This window comes from Anomalospiza imberbis, chromosome 3 (assembly GCF_031753505.1).
Source record: "Anomalospiza imberbis isolate Cuckoo-Finch-1a 21T00152 chromosome 3, ASM3175350v1, whole genome shotgun sequence".
Classification (NCBI taxonomy): domain Eukaryota; kingdom Metazoa; phylum Chordata; class Aves; order Passeriformes; family Viduidae; genus Anomalospiza; species Anomalospiza imberbis.
In genome coordinates this window covers 87,413,860-87,436,362 of record NC_089683.1, presented here as the reverse complement: position 1 = coordinate 87,436,362, position 22,503 = coordinate 87,413,860, and positions in this window count along the sequence as shown.

The following is a 22,503-nucleotide window of genomic DNA, read 5'->3' as shown; positions in this document are numbered from 1 at the left end:
CCCAATAAATGGAAAGTGGGAAATGCAGTGAGCACAAGAAAATGTGCTGGGAGCAAACAAACTGCGGTGGAAAAGAGCAAAAGATGCCAAAAGGAACCTCAGAGATCTTGCAAAATGAGGAGAAAAATCAAAGAGGAAGAGAGAACGCTGTGGGCAAGACAGACGTGAAAGGCAGGTCAGCGAAAAAAAAAAAAATTCAAACAACTCCACCCATGCCAAAGCCAGGAAAAGCCATGGCATGCCAGCAAATGCAGGGCTATGGACCAAAGCTCGCCACTTTGATCTCCACTTAAACCTCAAGATTTCGCCTATTTTCCAGTAAGGGAGCTTTGTTTCCTTTCGGGAAACGAAACGATATTATGCGGAACAGAAAAGAAAGGCTCCCAAAGGCTCTTGAAAGAAGATGCGTTTAAGTGAAATGCCGTTGAGAAGAAAAAAACAAACGCGAAAATTTGGAAATGCAGTGAGCACAAGCAAATGGTCTTTGAGCCATCAAGGTGCAGTGGAAAGGAGCAAAAGATGCAACATCTATTGTCGGAGTTGCTGCAAAATCAGGCAAAAAATCAAAGAGGAAGAGAGAACGCTGAGGGCAAGACAGACGAGAAATGGCAGGAATAGAGGAAAAAAAAATTTCAAATAACTCCACCCAAGCCAAAGCCAGGAAAAGGCATGGCATGCCAGCAAGTGCAGGGCCATGGACATGAACTTGCCACTTTGATCCTCATTGAAATCTTGCAAAACGGTAGAGAAAGTCTTCAAAAGGCTCTGGAAAGGAAATATGATCAGGTGAAGTGCCACTAAAAAAAACCAATAAATGGAAATTGGGAAATGCAGTGAGCACAAGAAAATGTGCTGGGAGCAAACAAACTGTGGTGGAAAAGAGCAAAAGATGCCAAAACTAACCTCAGTGGTCTCGCAAAATGAGGAGAAAAATCAAAGAGGAAGAGAGAACGCTGAGGGCAAGACAGACGAGAAATGGCAGGTCGAGAGAAAAAAAAAATTCATACAACTCCACCCAAGTGAAAGCCAGGAAAAGGCATGGCATGCCAGCAAGTGCCAGGCTATGGCCCAAAGCTTACCACTTTGATCCCCACTGAAATCTTGCAAAGCAATAGAGAAAGTCTTCAAAAGTCTCTGGAGAGGAAATATGATCAGGTGAAGTGCCACTAAAAAAAAAAACAATAAATGGAAAGTGGGAAATGCAGTGAGCACACGAAAATGTGCTGGTAGCAAACAAACTGCGGTGGAAAAGAGCAAAAGATGCCAAAAGGAACCTCAGAGATCTTGCAAAATGAGGAGAAAAATCAAAGAGGAAGAGGGAACCCTGAGAGCAAGACAGAGGTGAAATGGCAGGTCGAGCAAAAAAAAAATTTCATACAACTCCAGCCAAGCCAAAGCCAGGAACAGGCATGGCATGCCAGCAAGTGCAGGGCCATGGACCAAAGCTTGCCACTTTGATCTCCACTGAAATTGCATGATTTAGCATACTTTCCAGAAAGGGAGTTTTGTTTCCTTTCGGGAAAGGAAACGAAATCTTGCGGAACAGAAAAGAAAGGCTCCCAAAGTCTCTTGAAATCAGATGCGCTTATGTGAAACGCCATTCAGAAAAAAAAAAAGAAAAATACAAAATGAAAATTTGGAAATGCAGTGAGCAAAAGAAAATGGTCTTTGAGCCATCAAGGTGCAGTGGAAAGGAGCAAAAGATGCCAAATCTATTGTCGGAGTTGCTGCAAAATCAGGTAAAAAATGAAAGAGGAAGAGAGAACGCTGAAAGCAAGACAGATGAGAAATGGCAGGAATAGAGGAAAAAAAAACATTCAAATAACTCCACCCAAGCCAAAGCCAGGAAAAGGCATGGCATGCCAGCAAGTGCAGGGCCATGGACATGAACGTGCCACTTTGATCCTCATTGAAATCTTGCAAAACGGTAGAGAAAGTCTTCAAAAGGCTCTGGAAAGGAAATATGATCAGGTGAAGTGCCACTAAAAAAAAAACTATAAATGGAAATTGGGAAATGCAGTGAGCACAAGAAAATGTGCTGGGAGCAAACAAACTGCGGTGGAAAAGAGCAAAAGATGCCAAAAGGAACCTCAGAGATCTTGCAAAATGAGGAGAAAAATCAAAGAGGAAGAGAGAACCCTGAGAGCAAGACAGACGTGAAAGGCAGGTCAGCAAAAAAAAAAAAAAAAAAAAAATTCAAACAACTCCACCCATGCCAAAGCCAGGAAAAGGCATGGCCTGCCAGCAAATGCAGGGCTATGGACCAAAGCTCGCCACTTTGATCTCCACTTAACCCGCAAGATTTCGCCTATTTTCCAGGAAGGGAGCTTTGTTTCCTTTTGGGAAAGGAAACGATATTAGCGGAACAGAAAAGAAAGGCTCCCAAAGGCTCTTGAAAGAAGATGCGTTTAAGTGAAATGCCGTTGAGAAGAAAAAAACAAACACGAAAATTTGGAAATGCAGTGAGCACAAGCAAATGGTCTTTGAGCCATCAAGGTGCAGTGGAAAGGAGCAAAAGTTGCCACATCTATTATCGGAGTTGCTGCAAAATCAGGCAAAAAATAAAAGAGGAAGAGAGAACGCTGAGGGCAAGACAGACGAGAAATGGCAGGAATAGAGGAAAAAAAATTTTCAAATAACTCCACCCAAGCCAAAGCCAGGAAAAGGCATGGCATGCCAGCAAGTGCAGGGCCATGGACATGAACTTGCCACTTTGATCCTCATTGAAATCTTGCAAAACGGTAGAGAAAGTCTGCAAAAGGCTCTGGAAAGGAAATATGATCAGGTGAAGTGCCACTAAAAAAAAACCAATAAATAGAAATTGGGAAATGCAGTGAGCACAAGAAAATGTGCTGGTAGCAAACAAACTGCGGTGGAAAAGAGAAAAAGATGCCAAAACTAACCTCAGTGATCTCACAAAATGAGGAGAAAAATCAAAGAGGAAGAGAGAACGCTGAGGGCAAGAAAGAGGTGAAATGGCAGGTCGAGAGAAAAAAAAAAATTCATACAACTCCACCCAAGTGAAAGCCAGGAAAAGGCATGGCATGCCAGCAAGTGCCAGGCTATGGCCCAAAGCTTACCACTTTGATCCCCACTGAAATCTTGCAAAGCAATAGAGAAAGTCTTCAAAAGGCTCTGGAAAGGAAATATGATCAGGTGAAGTGCCACTAAAAAAAAACCAATAAATGGAAAGTGGGAAATGCAGTGAGCACAAGAAAATGTGCTGGTAGCAAACAAACTGCGGTGGAAAAGAGAAAAAGATGCCAAAACTAACCTCAGTGATCTCACAAAATGAGGAGAAAAATCAAAGAGGAAGAGAGAACGCTGAGGGCAAGAAAGAGGTGAAATGGCAGGTCGAGAGAAAAAAAAAAATTCATACAACTCCACCCAAGTGAAAGCCAGGAAAAGGCATGGCATGCCAGCAAGTGCCAGGCTATGGCCCAAAGCTTACCACTTTGATCCCCACTGAAATCTTGCAAAGCAATAGAGAAAGTCTTCAAAAGGCTCTGGAAAGGAAATATGATCAGGTGAAGTGCCACTAAAAAAAAACCAATAAATGGAAAGTGGGAAATGCAGTGAGCACAAGAAAATGTGCTGGGAGCAAACAAACTGCGGTGGAAAAGAGCAAAAGATGCCAAAACTAACCTCAGTGGTCTCGCAAAATGAGGAAAAAAATCAAAGAGGAAGAGAGAACCCTGAGGGCAAGACAGACATGAAAGGCAGGTCGAGCGAAAAAAAAAAAAATTCAAACAACTCCACCCATGCCAAAGCCAGGAACAGGCATGGCATGCCAGCAAGTGCCAGGCTATGGCCCAAAGCTTGCCACTTTGATCCCCTCTAAAATCTTGCAAAACGGTAGAGAAAGTCTTCAAAAGGCTCTGGAAAGGAAATATGATCAGGTGAAGTGCCACTAAAAAAAACCCAATAAATGGAAAGTGGGAAATGCAGTGAGCACAAGAAAATGTGCTGGTAGCAAACAAACTGCGGTGGAAAAGAGCAAAAGATGCCAAAAGGAACCTCAGAGATCTTGCAAAATGTGGAGAAAAATCAAAGAGGAAGAGAGAACCCTGAGGGCAAGACAGAGGTGAAATGGCAGGTCGAGCAAAAAAAAAATTTCATACAACTCCAGCCAAGCCAAAGCCAGGAACAGGCATGGCATGCCAGCAAGTGCAGGGCCATGGACCAAAGCTTGCCACTTTGATCTCCACTGAAATTGCATGATTTAGCATACTTTCCAGAAAGGGAGTTTTGTTTCCTTTCGGGAAAGGAAACGAAATCTTGCGGAACAGAAAAGAAAGGCTCCCAAAGTCTCTTGAAATCAGATGCGCTTATGTGAAACGCCATTCAGAAAAAAAAAAAGAAAAATACAAAATGAAAATTTGGAAATGCAGTGAGCAAAAGAAAATGGTCTTTGAGCCATCAAGGTGCAGTGGAAAGGAGCAAAAGATGCCAAATCTATTGTCGGAGTTGCTGCAAAATCAGGTAAAAAATGAAAGAGGAAGAGAGAACGCTGAAAGCAAGACAGATGAGAAATGGCAGGAATAGAGGAAAAAAAAACATTCAAATAACTCCACCCAAGCCAAAGCCAGGAAAAGGCATGGCATGCCAGCAAGTGCAGGGCCATGGACATGAACGTGCCACTTTGATCCTCATTGAAATCTTGCAAAACGGTAGAGAAAGTCTTCAAAAGGCTCTGGAAAGGAAATATGATCAGGTGAAGTGCCACTAAAAAAAACCCAATAAATGGAAAGTGGGAAATGCAGTGAGCACAAGAAAATGTGCTGGGAGCAAACAAACTGCGGTGGAAAAGAGCAAAAGATGCCAAAAGGAACCTCAGAGATCTTGCAAAATGAGGAGAAAAATCAAAGAGGAAGAGAGAACGCTGTGGGCAAGACAGACGTGAAAGGCAGGTCAGCGAAAAAAAAAAAAAATTCAAACAACTCCACCCATGCCAAAGCCAGGAAAAGCCATGGCATGCCAGCAAATGCAGGGCTATGGACCAAAGCTCGCCACTTTGATCTCCACTTAAACCTCAAGATTTCGCCTATTTTCCAGTAAGGGAGCTTTGTTTCCTTTCGGGAAAGGAAACGAAATCCTGCGGAACAGGAAAGAAAGGCTCCCAAAGGCTCTTGAAAGAAGATGCGTTTAAGTGAAATGCCGTTGAGAAGAAAAAAACAAACGCGAAAATTTGGAAATGCAGTGAGCACAAGCAAATGGTCTTTGAGCCATCAAGGTGCAGTGGAAAGGAGCAAAAGATGCCAAATCTATTGTCGGAGTTGCTGCAAAATCAGGAGAAAAATCAAAGAGGAAGAGAGAACGCTGAAAGCAAGACAGACGAGAAATGGCAGGAATAGAGGAAAAAAAAATTTCAAATAACTCCACCCAAACCAAAGCCAGGAAAAGGCATGGCATGCCAGCAAGTGCAGGGCCATGGACATGAACTTGCCACTTTGATCCTCATTGAAATCTTGCAAAACGGTAGAGAAAGTCTTCAAAAGGCTCTGGAAAGGAAATATGATCAGGTGAAGTGCCACTAAAAAAAACCAATAAATGGAAATTGGGAAATGCAGTGAGCACAAGAAAATGTGCTGGGAGCAAACAAACTGTGGTGGAAAAGAGCAAAAGATGCCAAAACTAACCTCAGTGGTCTCGCAAAATGAGGAGAAAAATCAAAGAGGAAGAGAGAACGCTGAGGGCAAGACAGACGAGAAATGGCAGGTCGAGAGAAAAAAAAAATTCATACAACTCCACCCAAGTGAAAGCCAGGAAAAGGCATGGCATGCCAGCAAGTGCCAGGCTATGGCCCAAAGCTTACCACTTTGATCCCCACTGAAATCTTGCAAAGCAATAGAGAAAGTCTTCAAAAGTCTCTGGAGAGGAAATATGATCAGGTGAAGTGCCACTAAAAAAAAAACAATAAATGGAAAGTGGGAAATGCAGTGAGCACACGAAAATGTGCTGGTAGCAAACAAACTGCGGTGGAAAAGAGCAAAAGATGCCAAAAGGAACCTCAGAGATCTTGCAAAATGAGGAGAAAAATAAAGAGGAAGAGGGAACGCTGAGGGCAAGACAGAGGTGAAATGGCAGGTCGAGCAAAAAAAAAATTTCATACAACTCCAGCCAAGCCAAAGCCAGGAACAGGCATGGCATGCCAGCAAGTGCAGGGCCATGGACCAAAGCTTGCCACTTTGATCTCCACTGAAATTGCATGATTTAGCATACTTTCCAGAAAGGGAGTTTTGTTTCCTTTCGGGAAAGGAAACGAAATCTTGCGGAACAGAAAAGAAAGGCTCCCAAAGTCTCTTGAAATCAGATGCGCTTATGTGAAACGCCATTCAGAAAAAAAAAAAGAAAAATACAAAATGAAAATTTGGAAATGCAGTGAGCAAAAGAAAATGGTCTTTGAGCCATCAAGGTGCAGTGGAAAGGAGCAAAAGATGCCAAATCTATTGTCGGAGTTGCTGCAAAATCAGGTAAAAAATGAAAGAGGAAGAGAGAACGCTGAAAGCAAGACAGATGAGAAATGGCAGGAATAGAGGAAAAAAAAACATTCAAATAACTCCACCCAAGCCAAAGCCAGGAAAAGGCATGGCATGCCAGCAAGTGCAGGGCCATGGACATGAACGTGCCACTTTGATCCTCATTGAAATCTTGCAAAACGGTAGAGAAAGTCTTCAAAAGGCTCTGGAAAGGAAATATGATCAGGTGAAGTGCCACTAAAAAAAAAACTATAAATGGAAATTGGGAAATGCAGTGAGCACAAGAAAATGTGCTGGGAGCAAACAAACTGCGGTGGAAAAGAGCAAAAGATGCCAAAAGGAACCTCAGAGATCTTGCAAAATGAGGAGAAAAATCAAAGAGGAAGAGAGAACCCTGAGAGCAAGACAGACGTGAAAGGCAGGTCAGCAAAAAAAAAAAAAAAAAAAAATTCAAACAACTCCACCCATGCCAAAGCCAGGAAAAGGCATGGCCTGCCAGCAAATGCAGGGCTATGGATCAAAGCTCGCCACTTTGATCTCCACTTAACCCGCAAGATTTCGCCTATTTTCCAGGAAGGGAGCTTTGTTTCCTTTTGGGAAAGGAAACGATATTAGCGGAACAGAAAAGAAAGGCTCCCAAAGGCTTTTGAAAGAAGATGCGTTTAAGTGAAATGCCGTTGAGAAGAAAAAAACAAACACGAAAATTTGGAAATGCAGTGAGCACAAGCAAATGGTCTTTGAGCCATCAAGGTGCAGTGGAAAGGAGCAAAAGTTGCCACATCTATTATCGGAGTTGCTGCAAAATCAGGCAAAAAATAAAAGAGGAAGAGAGAACGCTGAGGGCAAGACAGACGAGAAATGGCAGGAATAGAGGAAAAAAAATTTTCAAATAACTCCACCCAAGCCAAAGCCAGGAAAAGGCATGGCATGCCAGCAAGTGCAGGGCCATGGACATGAACTTGCCACTTTGATCCTCATTGAAATCTTGCAAAACGGTAGAGAAAGTCTGCAAAAGGCTCTGGAAAGGAAATATGATCAGGTGAAGTGCCACTAAAAAAAAACCAATAAATAGAAATTGGGAAATGCAGTGAGCACAAGAAAATGTGCTGGTAGCAAACAAACTGCGGTGGAAAAGAGAAAAAGATGCCAAAACTAACCTCAGTGATCTCACAAAATGAGGAGAAAAATCAAAGAGGAAGAGAGAACGCTGAGGGCAAGAAAGAGGTGAAATGGCAGGTCGAGAGAAAAAAAAAAATTCATACAACTCCACCCAAGTGAAAGCCAGGAAAAGGCATGGCATGCCAGCAAGTGCCAGGCTATGGCCCAAAGCTTACCACTTTGATCCCCACTGAAATCTTGCAAAGCAATAGAGAAAGTCTTCAAAAGGCTCTGGAAAGGAAATATGATCAGGTGAAGTGCCACTAAAAAAAAACCAATAAATGGAAAGTGGGAAATGCAGTGAGCACAAGAAAATGTGCTGGTAGCAAACAAACTGCGGTGGAAAAGAGAAAAAGATGCCAAAACTAACCTCAGTGATCTCACAAAATGAGGAGAAAAATCAAAGAGGAAGAGAGAACGCTGAGGGCAAGAAAGAGGTGAAATGGCAGGTCGAGAGAAAAAAAAAAATTCATACAACTCCACCCAAGTGAAAGCCAGGAAAAGGCATGGCATGCCAGCAAGTGCCAGGCTATGGCCCAAAGCTTACCACTTTGATCCCCACTGAAATCTTGCAAAGCAATACAGAAAGTCTTCAAAAGGCTCTGGAAAGGAAATATGATCAGGTGAAGTGCCACTAAAAAAAAACCAATAAATGGAAAGTGGGAAATGCAGTGAGCACAAGAAAATGTGCTGGGAGCAAACAAACTGCGGTGGAAAAGAGCAAAAGATGCCAAAACTAACCTCAGTGGTCTCGCAAAATGAGGAAAAAAATCAAAGAGGAAGAGAGAACCCTGAGGGCAAGACAGACATGAAAGGCAGGTCGAGCGAAAAAAAAAAAATTCAAACAACTCCACCCATGCCAAAGCCAGGAACAGGCATGGCATGCCAGCAAGTGCCAGGCTATGGCCCAAAGCTTGCCACTTTGATCCCCTCTAAAATCTTGCAAAGCAATAGAGAAAGTCTTCAAAAAGCTCAGGAAAGGAAATATGATCAGGTGAAGTGCCACTAAAAAAAAAAAACAATAAATGGAAAGTGGGAAATGCAGTGAGCACAAGAAAATGTGCTGGGAGCAAACAAACTGCGGTGGAAAAGAGCAAAAGATGCCAAAAGGAACCTCAGAGATCTTGCAAAATGTGGAGAAAAATCAAAGAGGAAGAGAGAACCCTGAGGGCAAGACAGAGGTGAAATGGCAGGTCGAGCAAAAAAAAAATTTCATACAACTCCAGCCAAGCCAAAGCCAGGAACAGGCATGGCATGCCAGCAAGTGCAGGGCCATGGACCAAAGCTTGCCACTTTGATCTCCACTGAAATTGCATGATTTAGCATACTTTCCAGTAAGGGAGCTTTGTTTCTTTTTGGGAAAGGAAACGAAATCTTGCGGAACAGAAAAGAAAGGCTCCCAAAGTCTCTTGAAAGCAGATGCGTTTATGTGAAACGCCATTCAGAAAAAAAAAGAAGAAAAATACAAAAGGATAATTTGGAAATGCAGTGAGCAAAAGAAAATGGTCTTTGAGCCATCAAGGTGCAGTGGAAAGGAGCAAAAGATGCCACATCTATTGTCGGAGTTGCTGCAAAATCAGGTAAAAAATGAAAGAGGAAGAGAGAACGCTGAAAGCAAGACAGACGAGAAATGGCAGGAATAGAGGAAAAAAAACCATTCAAATAACTCCACCCAAGCCAAAGCCAGGAAAAGTCATGGCATGCCAGCAAGTGCAGGGCCATGGACCAAAGCTTGCCACTTTGATCTCCACTGAAATTGCATGATTTAGCATACTTTCCAGTAAGGGAGCTTTGTTTCTTTTTGGGAAAGGAAACGAAATCTTGCGGAACAGAAAAGAAAGGCTCCCAATGTCTCTTGAAAGCAGATGCGTTTATGTGAAACGCCATTCAGAAAAAAAAAGAAGAAAAATACAAAAGGATAATTTGGAAATGCAGTGAGCACAAGCAAATGGTCTTTGAGCCATCAAGGTGCAGTGGAAAGGAGCAAAAGATGCCAAATCTGACCTCGGAGTTGCTGCAAAATCAGGTAAAAAATGAAAGAGGAAGAGAGAACGCTGAAAGCAAGACAGACGAGAAATGGCAGGAATAGAGGAAAAAAAACCATTCAAATAACTCCACCCAAGCCAAAGCCAGGAAAAGTCATGGCATGCCAGCAAGTGCAGGGCCATGGACATGACCTTGCCACTTTGATCCTCATTGAAATCTTGCAAAACGGTAGAGAAAGTCTTCAAAAGGCTCTGGAAAGGAAATATGATCAGGTGAAGTGCCACTAAAAAAAACCCAATAAATGGAAAGTGGGAAATGCAGTGAGCACAAGAAAATGTGCTGGGAGCAAACAAACTGCGGTGGAAAAGAGCAAAAGATGCCAAAAGGAACCTCAGAGATCTTGCAAAATGTGGAGAAAAATCAAAGAGGAAGAGAGAACCCTGAGGGCAAGACAGAGGTGAAATGGCAGGTCGAGCAAAAAAAAAATTTCATACAACTCCAGCCAAGCCAAAGCCAGGAACAGGCATGGCATGCCAGCAAGTGCAGGGCCATGGACCAAAGCTTGCCACTTTGATCTCCACTGAAATTGCATGATTTAGCATACTTTCCAGAAAGGGAGTTTTGTTTCCTTTCGGGAAAGGAAACGAAATCTTGCGGAACAGAAAAGAAAGGCTCCCAAAGTCTCTTGAAATCAGATGCGCTTATGTGAAACGCCATTCAGAAAAAAAAAAAGAAAAATACAAAATGAAAATTTGGAAATGCAGTGAGCAAAAGAAAATGGTCTTTGAGCCATCAAGGTGCAGTGGAAAGGAGCAAAAGATGCCAAATCTATTGTCGGAGTTGCTGCAAAATCAGGTAAAAAATGAAAGAGGAAGAGAGAACGCTGAAAGCAAGACAGATGAGAAATGGCAGGAATAGAGGAAAAAAAAACATTCAAATAACTCCACCCAAGCCAAAGCCAGGAAAAGGCATGGCATGCCAGCAAGTGCAGGGCCATGGACATGAACGTGCCACTTTGATCCTCATTGAAATCTTGCAAAACGGTAGAGAAAGTCTTCAAAAGGCTCTGGAAAGGAAATATGATCAGGTGAAGTGCCACTAAAAAAAACCCAATAAATGGAAAGTGGGAAATGCAGTGAGCACAAGAAAATGTGCTGGGAGCAAACAAACTGCGGTGGAAAAGAGCAAAAGATGCCAAAAGGAACCTCAGAGATCTTGCAAAATGAGGAGAAAAATCAAAGAGGAAGAGAGAACGCTGTGGGCAAGACAGACGTGAAAGGCAGGTCAGCGAAAAAAAAAAAAATTCAAACAACTCCACCCATGCCAAAGCCAGGAAAAGCCATGGCATGCCAGCAAATGCAGGGCTATGGACCAAAGCTCGCCACTTTGATCTCCACTTAAACCTCAAGATTTCGCCTATTTTCCAGTAAGGGAGCTTTGTTTCCTTTCGGGAAACGAAACGATATTATGCGGAACAGAAAAGAAAGGCTCCCAAAGGCTCTTGAAAGAAGATGCGTTTAAGTGAAATGCCGTTGAGAAGAAAAAAACAAACGCGAAAATTTGGAAATGCAGTGAGCACAAGCAAATGGTCTTTGAGCCATCAAGGTGCAGTGGAAAGGAGCAAAAGATGCAACATCTATTGTCGGAGTTGCTGCAAAATCAGGCAAAAAATCAAAGAGGAAGAGAGAACGCTGAGGGCAAGACAGACGAGAAATGGCAGGAATAGAGGAAAAAAAAATTTCAAATAACTCCACCCAAGCCAAAGCCAGGAAAAGGCATGGCATGCCAGCAAGTGCAGGGCCATGGACATGAACTTGCCACTTTGATCCTCATTGAAATCTTGCAAAACGGTAGAGAAAGTCTTCAAAAGGCTCTGGAAAGGAAATATGATCAGGTGAAGTGCCACTAAAAAAAACCAATAAATGGAAATTGGGAAATGCAGTGAGCACAAGAAAATGTGCTGGGAGCAAACAAACTGTGGTGGAAAAGAGCAAAAGATGCCAAAACTAACCTCAGTGGTCTCGCAAAATGAGGAGAAAAATCAAAGAGGAAGAGAGAACGCTGAGGGCAAGACAGACGAGAAATGGCAGGTCGAGAGAAAAAAAAAATTCATACAACTCCACCCAAGTGAAAGCCAGGAAAAGGCATGGCATGCCAGCAAGTGCCAGGCTATGGCCCAAAGCTTACCACTTTGATCCCCACTGAAATCTTGCAAAGCAATAGAGAAAGTCTTCAAAAGTCTCTGGAGAGGAAATATGATCAGGTGAAGTGCCACTAAAAAAAAAAAACAATAAATGGAAAGTGGGAAATGCAGTGAGCACACGAAAATGTGCTGGTAGCAAACAAACTGCGGTGGAAAAGAGCAAAAGATGCCAAAAGGAACCTCAGAGATCTTGCAAAATGAGGAGAAAAATCAAAGAGGAAGAGGGAACGCTGAGGGCAAGACAGAGGTGAAATGGCAGGTCGAGCAAAAAAAAAAATTTCATACAACTCCAGCCAAGCCAAAGCCAGGAACAGGCATGGCATGCCAGCAAGTGCAGGGCCATGGACCAAAGCTTGCCACTTTGATCTCCACTGAAATTGCATGATTTAGCATACTTTCCAGAAAGGGAGTTTTGTTTCCTTTCGGGAAAGGAAACGAAATCTTGCGGAACAGAAAAGAAAGGCTCCCAAAGTCTCTTGAAATCAGATGCGCTTATGTGAAACGCCATTCAGAAAAAAAAAAAGAAAAATACAAAATGAAAATTTGGAAATGCAGTGAGCAAAAGAAAATGGTCTTTGAGCCATCAAGGTGCAGTGGAAAGGAGCAAAAGATGCCAAATCTATTGTCGGAGTTGCTGCAAAATCAGGTAAAAAATGAAAGAGGAAGAGAGAACGCTGAAAGCAAGACAGATGAGAAATGGCAGGAATAGAGGAAAAAAAAACATTCAAATAACTCCACCCAAGCCAAAGCCAGGAAAAGGCATGGCATGCCAGCAAGTGCAGGGCCATGGACATGAACGTGCCACTTTGATCCTCATTGAAATCTTGCAAAACGGTAGAGAAAGTCTTCAAAAGGCTCTGGAAAGGAAATATGATCAGGTGAAGTGCCACTAAAAAAAAAACTATAAATGGAAATTGGGAAATGCAGTGAGCACAAGAAAATGTGCTGGGAGCAAACAAACTGCGGTGGAAAAGAGCAAAAGATGCCAAAAGGAACCTCAGAGATCTTGCAAAATGAGGAGAAAAATCAAAGAGGAAGAGAGAACCCTGAGAGCAAGACAGACGTGAAAGGCAGGTCAGCAAAAAAAAAAAAAAAAAAAAATTCAAACAACTCCACCCATGCCAAAGCCAGGAAAAGGCATGGCCTGCCAGCAAATGCAGGGCTATGGACCAAAGCTCGCCACTTTGATCTCCACTTAACCCGCAAGATTTCGCCTATTTTCCAGGAAGGGAGCTTTGTTTCCTTTTGGGAAAGGAAACGATATTAGCGGAACAGAAAAGAAAGGCTCCCAAAGGCTTTTGAAAGAAGATGCGTTTAAGTGAAATGCCGTTGAGAAGAAAAAAACAAACACGAAAATTTGGAAATGCAGTGAGCACAAGCAAATGGTCTTTGAGCCATCAAGGTGCAGTGGAAAGGAGCAAAAGTTGCCACATCTATTATCGGAGTTGCTGCAAAATCAGGCAAAAAATAAAAGAGGAAGAGAGAACGCTGAGGGCAAGACAGACGAGAAATGGCAGGAATAGAGGAAAAAAAATTTTCAAATAACTCCACCCAAGCCAAAGCCAGGAAAAGGCATGGCATGCCAGCAAGTGCAGGGCCATGGACATGAACTTGCCACTTTGATCCTCATTGAAATCTTGCAAAACGGTAGAGAAAGTCTGCAAAAGGCTCTGGAAAGGAAATATGATCAGGTGAAGTGCCACTAAAAAAAAACCAATAAATAGAAATTGGGAAATGCAGTGAGCACAAGAAAATGTGCTGGTAGCAAACAAACTGCGGTGGAAAAGAGAAAAAGATGCCAAAACTAACCTCAGTGATCTCACAAAATGAGGAGAAAAATCAAAGAGGAAGAGAGAACGCTGAGGGCAAGAAAGAGGTGAAATGGCAGGTCGAGAGAAAAAAAAAAATTCATACAACTCCACCCAAGTGAAAGCCAGGAAAAGGCATGGCATGCCAGCAAGTGCCAGGCTATGGCCCAAAGCTTACCACTTTGATCCCCACTGAAATCTTGCAAAGCAATAGAGAAAGTCTTCAAAAGGCTCTGGAAAGGAAATATGATCAGGTGAAGTGCCACTAAAAAAAAACCAATAAATGGAAAGTGGGAAATGCAGTGAGCACAAGAAAATGTGCTGGTAGCAAACAAACTGCGGTGGAAAAGAGAAAAAGATGCCAAAACTAACCTCAGTGATCTCACAAAATGAGGAGAAAAATCAAAGAGGAAGAGAGAACGCTGAGGGCAAGAAAGAGGTGAAATGGCAGGTCGAGAGAAAAAAAAAAATTCATACAACTCCACCCAAGTGAAAGCCAGGAAAAGGCATGGCATGCCAGCAAGTGCCAGGCTATGGCCCAAAGCTTACCACTTTGATCCCCACTGAAATCTTGCAAAGCAATACAGAAAGTCTTCAAAAGGCTCTGGAAAGGAAATATGATCAGGTGAAGTGCCACTAAAAAAAAACCAATAAATGGAAAGTGGGAAATGCAGTGAGCACAAGAAAATGTGCTGGGAGCAAACAAACTGCGGTGGAAAAGAGCAAAAGATGCCAAAACTAACCTCAGTGGTCTCGCAAAATGAGGAAAAAAATCAAAGAGGAAGAGAGAACCCTGAGGGCAAGACAGACATGAAAGGCAGGTCGAGCGAAAAAAAAAAAATTCAAACAACTCCACCCATGCCAAAGCCAGGAACAGGCATGGCATGCCAGCAAGTGCCAGGCTATGGCCCAAAGCTTGCCACTTTGATCCCCTCTAAAATCTTGCAAAGCAATAGAGAAAGTCTTCAAAAAGCTCAGGAAAGGAAATATGATCAGGTGAAGTGCCACTAAAAAAAAAAAACAATAAATGGAAAGTGGGAAATGCAGTGAGCACAAGAAAATGTGCTGGGAGCAAACAAACTGCGGTGGAAAAGAGCAAAAGATGCCAAAAGGAACCTCAGAGATCTTGCAAAATGTGGAGAAAAATCAAAGAGGAAGAGAGAACCCTGAGGGCAAGACAGAGGTGAAATGGCAGGTCGAGCAAAAAAAAAATTTCATACAACTCCAGCCAAGCCAAAGCCAGGAACAGGCATGGCATGCCAGCAAGTGCAGGGCCATGGACCAAAGCTTGCCACTTTGATCTCCACTGAAATTGCATGATTTAGCATACTTTCCAGTAAGGGAGCTTTGTTTCTTTTTGGGAAAGGAAACGAAATCTTGCGGAACAGAAAAGAAAGGCTCCCAAAGTCTCTTGAAAGCAGATGCGTTTATGTGAAACGCCATTCAGAAAAAAAAAGAAGAAAAATACAAAAGGATAATTTGGAAATGCAGTGAGCACAAGCAAATGGTCTTTGAGCCATCAAGGTGCAGTGGAAAGGAGCAAAAGATGCCAAATCTGACCTCGGAGTTGCTGCAAAATCAGGTAAAAAATGAAAGAGGAAGAGAGAACGCTGAAAGCAAGACAGACGAGAAATGGCAGGAATAGAGGAAAAAAAAACATTCAAATAACTCCACCCAAGCCAAAGCCAGGAAAAGTCATGGCATGCCAGCAAGTGCAGGGCCATGGACATGACCTTGCCACTTTGATCCTCATTGAAATCTTGCAAAACGGTAGAGAAAGTCTTCAAAAGGCTCTGGAAAGGAAATATGATCAGGTGAAGTGCCACTAAAAAAAACCCAATAAATGGAAAGTGGGAAATGCAGTGAGCACAAGAAAATGTGCTGGGAGCAAACAAACTGCGGTGGAAAAGAGCAAAAGATGCCAAAAGGAACCTCAGAGATCTTGCAAAATGTGGAGAAAAATCAAAGAGGAAGAGAGAACCCTGAGGGCAAGACAGAGGTGAAATGGCAGGTCGAGCAAAAAAAAAATTTCATACAACTCCAGCCAAGCCAAAGCCAGGAACAGGCATGGCATGCCAGCAAGTGCAGGGCCATGGACCAAAGCTTGCCACTTTGATCTCCACTGAAATTGCATGATTTAGCATACTTTCCAGAAAGGGAGTTTTGTTTCCTTTCGGGAAAGGAAACGAAATCTTGCGGAACAGAAAAGAAAGGCTCCCAAAGTCTCTTGAAATCAGATGCGCTTATGTGAAACGCCATTCAGAAAAAAAAAAAGAAAAATACAAAATGAAAATTTGGAAATGCAGTGAGCAAAAGAAAATGGTCTTTGAGCCATCAAGGTGCAGTGGAAAGGAGCAAAAGATGCCAAATCTATTGTCGGAGTTGCTGCAAAATCAGGTAAAAAATGAAAGAGGAAGAGAGAACGCTGAAAGCAAGACAGATGAGAAATGGCAGGAATAGAGGAAAAAAAAACATTCAAATAACTCCACCCAAGCCAAAGCCAGGAAAAGGCATGGCATGCCAGCAAGTGCAGGGCCATGGACATGAACGTGCCACTTTGATCCTCATTGAAATCTTGCAAAACGGTAGAGAAAGTCTTCAAAAGGCTCTGGAAAGGAAATATGATCAGGTGAAGTGCCACTAAAAAAAAAACTATAAATGGAAATTGGGAAATGCAGTGAGCACAAGAAAATGTGCTGGGAGCAAACAAACTGCGGTGGAAAAGAGCAAAAGATGCCAAAAGGAACCTCAGAGATCTTGCAAAATGAGGAGAAAAATCAAAGAGGAAGAGAGAACCCTGAGAGCAAGACAGACGTGAAAGGCAGGTCAGCAAAAAAAAAAAAAAAAAAAAATTCAAACAACTCCACCCATGCCAAAGCCAGGAAAAGGCATGGCCTGCCAGCAAATGCAGGGCTATGGACCAAAGCTCGCCACTTTGATCTCCACTTAACCCGCAAGATTTCGCCTATTTTCTAGGAAGGGAGCTTTGTTTCCTTTTGGGAAAGGAAACGATATTAGCGGAACAGAAAAGAAAGGCTCCCAAAGGCTTTTGAAAGAAGATGCGTTTAAGTGAAATGCCGTTGAGAAGAAAAAAACAAACACGAAAATTTGGAAATGCAGTGAGCACAAGCAAATGGTCTTTGAGCCATCAAGGTGCAGTGGAAAGGAGCAAAAGTTGCCACATCTATTATCGGAGTTGCTGCAAAATCAGGCAAAAAATAAAAGAGGAAGAGAGAACGCTGAGGGCAAGACAGACGAGAAATGGCAGGAATAGAGGAAAAAAAATTTTCAAATAACTCCACCCAAGCCAAAGCCAGGAAAAGGCATGGCATGCCAGCAAGTGCAGGGCCATGGACATGAACTTGCCACTTTGATCCTCATTGAAATCTTGCAAAACGGTAGAGAAAGTCTGCAAAAGGCTCTGGAAAGGAAATATGATCAGGTGAAGTGCCACTAAAAAAAAACCAATAAATAGAAATTGGGAAATGCAGTGAGCACAAGAAAATGTGCTGGTAGCAAACAAACTGCGGTGGAAAAGAGAAAAAGATGCCAAAACTAACCTCAGTGATCTCACAAAATGAGGAGAAAAATCAAAGAGGAAGAGAGAACGCTGAGGGCAAGAAAGAGGTGAAATGGCAGGTCGAGAGAAAAAAAAAAATTCATACAACTCCACCCAAGTGAAAGCCAGGAAAAGGCATGGCATGCCAGCAAGTGCCAGGCTATGGCCCAAAGCTTACCACTTTGATCCCCACTGAAATCTTGCAAAGCAATAGAGAAAGTCTTCAAAAGGCTCTGGAAAGGAAATATGATCAGGTGAAGTGCCACTAAAAAAAAACCAATAAATGGAAAGTGGGAAATGCAGTGAGCACAAGAAAATGTGCTGGTAGCAAACAAACTGCGGTGGAAAAGAGAAAAAGATGCCAAAACTAACCTCAGTGATCTCACAAAATGAGGAGAAAAATCAAAGAGGAAGAGAGAACGCTGAGGGCAAGAAAGAGGTGAAATGGCAGGTCGAGAGAAAAAAAAAAATTCATACAACTCCACCCAAGTGAAAGCCAGGAAAAGGCATGGCATGCCAGCAAGTGCCAGGCTATGGCCCAAAGCTTACCACTTTGATCCCCACTGAAATCTTGCAAAGCAATAGAGAAAGTCTTCAAAAGGCTCTGGAAAGGAAATATGATCAGGTGAAGTGCCACTAAAAAAAAACCAATAAATGGAAAGTGGGAAATGCAGTGAGCACAAGAAAATGTGCTGGGAGCAAACAAACTGCGGTGGAAAAGAGCAAAAGATGCCAAAACTAACCTCAGTGGTCTCGCAAAATGAGGAAAAAAATCAAAGAGGAAGAGAGAACCCTGAGGGCAAGACAGACATGAAAGGCAGGTCGAGCGAAAAAAAAAAAATTCAAACAACTCCACCCATGCCAAAGCCAGGAACAGGCATGGCATGCCAGCAAGTGCCAGGCTATGGCCCAAAGCTTGCCACTTTGATCCCCTCTAAAATCTTGCAAAGCAATAGAGAAAGTCTTCAAAAAGCTCAGGAAAGGAAATATGATCAGGTGAAGTGCCACTAAAAAAAAAAAACAATAAATGGAAAGTGGGAAATGCAGTGAGCACAAGAAAATGTGCTGGGAGCAAACAAACTGCGGTGGAAAAGAGCAAAAGATGCCAAAAGGAACCTCAGAGATCTTGCAAAATGTGGAGAAAAATCAAAGAGGAAGAGAGAACCCTGAGGGCAAGACAGAGGTGAAATGGCAGGTCGAGCAAAAAAAAAATTTCATACAACTCCAGCCAAGCCAAAGCCAGGAACAGGCATGGCATGCCAGCAAGTGCAGGGCCATGGACCAAAGCTTGCCACTTTGATCTCCACTGAAATTGCATGATTTAGCATACTTTCCAGTAAGGGAGCTTTGTTTCTTTTTGGGAAAGGAAACGAAATCTTGCGGAACAGAAAAGAAAGGCTCCCAAAGTCTCTTGAAAGCAGATGCGTTTATGTGAAACGCCATTCAGAAAAAAAAAGAAGAAAAATACAAAAGGATAATTTGGAAATGCAGTGAGCACAAGCAAATGGTCTTTGAGCCATCAAGGTGCAGTGGAAAGGAGCAAAAGATGCCAAATCTGACCTCGGAGTTGCTGCAAAATCAGGTAAAAAATGAAAGAGGAAGAGAGAACGCTGAAAGCAAGACAGACGAGAAATGGCAGGAATAGAGGAAAAAAAACCATTCAAATAACTCCACCCAAGCCAAAGCCAGGAAAAGTCATGGCATGCCAGCAAGTGCAGGGCCATGGACATGACCTTGCCACTTTGATCCTCATTGAAATCTTGCAAAACGGTAGAGAAAGTCTTCAAAAGGCTCTGGAAAGGAAATATGATCAGGTGAAGTGCCACTAAAAAAAAAACAATAAATGGAAAGTGGGAAATGCAGTGAGCACAAGAAAATGTGCTGGGAGCAAACAAACTGCGGTGGAAAAGAGCAAAAGATGCCAAAAGGAACCTCAGAGATCTTGCAAAATGTGGAGAAAAATCAAAGAGGAAGAGAGAACCCTGAGGGCAAGACAGAGGTGAAATGGCAGGTCGAGCAAAAAAAAAATTTCATACAACTCCAGCCAAGCCAAAGCCAGGAACAGGCATGGCATGCCAGCAAGTGCAGGGCCATGGACCAAAGCTTGCCACTTTGATCTCCACTGAAATTGCATGATTTAGCATACTTTCCAGAAAGGGAGTTTTGTTTCCTTTCGGGAAAGGAAACGAAATCTTGCGGAACAGAAAAGAAAGGCTCCCAAAGTCTCTTGAAATCAGATGCGCTTATGTGAAACGCCATTCAGAAAAAAAAAAAGAAAAATACAAAATGAAAATTTGGAAATGCAGTGAGCAAAAGAAAATGGTCTTTGAGCCATCAAGGTGCAGTGGAAAGGAGCAAAAGATGCCAAATCTATTGTCGGAGTTGCTGCAAAATCAGGTAAAAAATGAAAGAGGAAGAGAGAACGCTGAAAGCAAGACAGATGAGAAATGGCAGGAATAGAGGAAAAAAAAACATTCAAATAACTCCACCCAAGCCAAAGCCAGGAAAAGGCATGGCATGCCAGCAAGTGCAGGGCCATGGACATGAACGTGCCACTTTGATCCTCATTGAAATCTTGCAAAACGGTAGAGAAAGTCTTCAAAAGGCTCTGGAAAGGAAATATGATCAGGTGAAGTGCCACTAAAAAAAACCCAATAAATGGAAAGTGGGAAATGCAGTGAGCACAAGAAAATGTGCTGGGAGCAAACAAACTGCGGTGGAAAAGAGCAAAAGATGCCAAAAGGAACCTCAGAGATCTTGCAAAATGAGGAGAAAAATCAAAGAGGAAGAGAGAACGCTGTGGGCAAGACAGACGTGAAAGGCAGGTCAGCGAAAAAAAAAAAAATTCAAACAACTCCACCCATGCCAAAGCCAGGAAAAGCCATGGCATGCCAGCAAATGCAGGGCTATGGACCAAAGCTCGCCACTTTGATCTCCACTTAAACCTCAAGATTTCGCCTATTTTCCAGTAAGGGAGCTTTGTTTCCTTTCGGGAAACGAAACGATATTATGCGGAACAGAAAAGAAAGGCTCCCAAAGGCTCTTGAAAGAAGATGCGTTTAAGTGAAATGCCGTTGAGAAGAAAAAAACAAACGCGAAAATTTGGAAATGCAGTGAGCACAAGCAAATGGTCTTTGAGCCATCAAGGTGCAGTGGAAAGGAGCAAAAGATGCAACATCTATTGTCGGAGTTGCTGCAAAATCAGGCAAAAAATCAAAGAGGAAGAGAGAACGCTGAGGGCAAGACAGACGAGAAATGGCAGGAATAGAGGAAAAAAAAATTTCAAATAACTCCACCCAAGCCAAAGCCAGGAAAAGGCATGGCATGCCAGCAAGTGCAGGGCCATGGACATGAACTTGCCACTTTGATCCTCATTGAAATCTTGCAAAACGGTAGAGAAAGTCTTCAAAAGGCTCTGGAAAGGAAATATGATCAGGTGAAGTGCCACTAAAAAAAACCAATAAATGGAAATTGGGAAATGCAGTGAGCACAAGAAAATGTGCTGGGAGCAAACAAACTGTGGTGGAAAAGAGCAAAAGATGCCAAAACTAACCTCAGTGGTCTCGCAAAATGAGGAGAAAAATCAAAGAGGAAGAGAGAACGCTGAGGGCAAGACAGACGAGAAATGGCAGGTCGAGAGAAAAAAAAAAATTCATACAACTCCACCCAAGTGAAAGCCAGGAAAAGGCATGGCATGCCAGCAAGTGCCAGGCTATGGCCCAAAGCTTACCACTTTGATCCCCACTGAAATCTTGCAAAGCAATAGAGAAAGTCTTCAAAAGGCTCTGGAAAGGAAATATGATCAGGTGAAGTGCCACTAAAAAAAAACCAATAAATGGAAAGTGGGAAATGCAGTGAGCACAAGAAAATGTGCTGGGAGCAAACAAACTGCGGTGGAAAAGAGCAAAAGATGCCAAAACTAACCTCAGTGGTCTCGCAAAATGAGGAAAAAAATCAAAGAGGAAGAGAGAACCCTGAGGGCAAGACAGACATGAAAGGCAGGTCGAGCGAAAAAAAAAAAATTCAAACAACTCCACCCATGCCAAAGCCAGGAACAGGCATGGCATGCCAGCAAGTGCCAGGCTATGGCCCAAAGCTTGCCACTTTGATCCCCTCTAAAATCTTGCAAAGCAATAGAGAAAGTCTTCAAAAAGCTCAGGAAAGGAAATATGATCAGGTGAAGTGCCACTAAAAAAAAAAAACAATAAACGGAAAGTGGGAAATGCAGTGAGCACAAGAAAATGTGCTGGGAGCAAACAAACTGCGGTGGAAAAGAGCAAAAGATGCCAAAAGGAACCTCAGAGATCTTGCAAAATGTGGAGAAAAATCAAAGAGGAAGAGAGAACCCTGAGGGCAAGACAGAGGTGAAATGGCAGGTCGAGCAAAAAAAAAATTTCATACAACTCCAGCCAAGCCAAAGCCAGGAACAGGCATGGCATGCCAGCAAGTGCAGGGCCATGGACCAAAGCTTGCCACTTTGATCTCCACTGAAATTGCATGATTTAGCATACTTTCCAGTAAGGGAGCTTTGTTTCTTTTTGGGAAAGGAAACAAAATCTTGCGGAACAGAAAAGAAAGGCTCCCAAAGGCTCTTGAAAGAAGATGCATTTAAGTGATACGCCATTGAGAAAAATTAGAAAAAAAATCAAGAGGAAAATTTGGAAATGCAGTGAGACAATTAAATGGTCTTTGAGCCAACAAGGTGCAGTGGAAAGGAGCAAAAGATGCCACATCTAACCTCGGAGTGGCTGCAAAATCAGGCAAAAAAATCAAAGAGGAAGAGAGAACGCTGAGGGCAAGACAGATGTGAAATGGCAGGAATAGAGGAAAAAAAAAATTCAAATAACTCCACCCTAGTGAAAGCCAGGAAAAGGCATGGCATGCCAGCAAGTGCAGGGCAATGGACATGAACTTGCCACTTTGATCCTCATTGAAATCTTGCAAAACGGTAGAGAAAGTCTTCAAAAGGCTCTGGAAAGGAAATATGATCAAGTGAAATGCCACTGAGAAAAAAAATCAATAAATGGAAATTGGGAAATGCAGTGAGCACAAGAAAATGTGCTGGGAGCAAACGAACTGCGGTGGAAAAGAGCAAAAGATGCCAAAAGGAACCTCAGAGATCTTGCAAAATGAGGAGAAAAATCAAAGAGGAAGAGAGAACCCGGAGGGCAAGACAGAGGTGAAATGGCAGGTCGAGCGAAAAAAAATTTTCATACAACTCCACCCAAGCCAAAGCCAGGAAAAGGCATGGCATGCCAGCAAGTGCAGGGCCATGGACCAAAGCTTGCCACTTTGATCTCCACTGAAATT